The following is a 972-nucleotide window of genomic DNA, read 5'->3' on the forward strand; positions in this document are numbered from 1 at the left end:
GAGCGGCGCTCAAAACAGTCCCCCAGCAACAAAGAACAAACACCGAAGGTTCCGAGCTCATCAGCTCTACAACAAAAAAATACACACAGAATGGTTTATTTTATCACATTCACACGTTCGTTATTTTTCTCGTTATATTAAAAAAAAATCACAAGACCCTGTTCTTTATAAATGTATTTTGTTGGGGTTAAGCTGCAATAATTTAGTATTGTTTTAAAATGTTCACCTCTAAATAATATAAATGGGATGTAAAATATGTCCATCATGTTATAGGTTGTATATACCGTATCAGGGCTTGACAAGTTTGTTGGGAATCTAGGAGCCAGCTAAAAAAGTTAGGAGCCGTTTTTTTTTAAACTAACAAAGTTTAATTTTCAACAAGAAAAATGCAATTCTTAAAGGGACACTAAAGTCACCAGAATCACTACAGTTTAATGTCGTTGTTCTGGTGTCTATAGCCTGTCCCTGTAGGTTTTTCAATGTAAACGCTGCCTTTTTGTAGGAAAGGCAGTGTTTACATTGCTGCTTAGTAACACCTCTAGTGAAAGTCACTTATACAGCCACTAAAGGTCTAGGTCAGAGCTGCACAGTGTGCAGCACCTACGTTCAGGCTCTGCATGGAGGTGCAGAATGTTCCTCATAGAGATGCATAAATTCAGTGCATCTCTATGAGGAGATGTTGACTTGCACAGCGTGTAAGCAATATATATTATTCTTGCCCTAAATCACAATTTAATTGCATACATAATTAGAAAGAAACCTACAATTTTATGTTTTAAGAAATTTAATAAACGATTGAACTTTTTTTAAAATATATTTTTACCAGTCGGGTTTTCAATGAACGGCAAAGAACAGGGCATTAATAGTAAAGATGGGTCTCGTAGCAACCATAAGTGTAGGTTAAACAAAGAAAGAAACATCCCAAGATATGCAGGTCTCCGGTAATATGAGAAAAAAAAGAAAGCATTGAAC

The sequence above is a fragment of the Pelobates fuscus genome, chromosome 9, assembly GCF_036172605.1.
Source record: "Pelobates fuscus isolate aPelFus1 chromosome 9, aPelFus1.pri, whole genome shotgun sequence".
Lineage (NCBI taxonomy): Eukaryota > Metazoa > Chordata > Amphibia > Anura > Pelobatidae > Pelobates > Pelobates fuscus.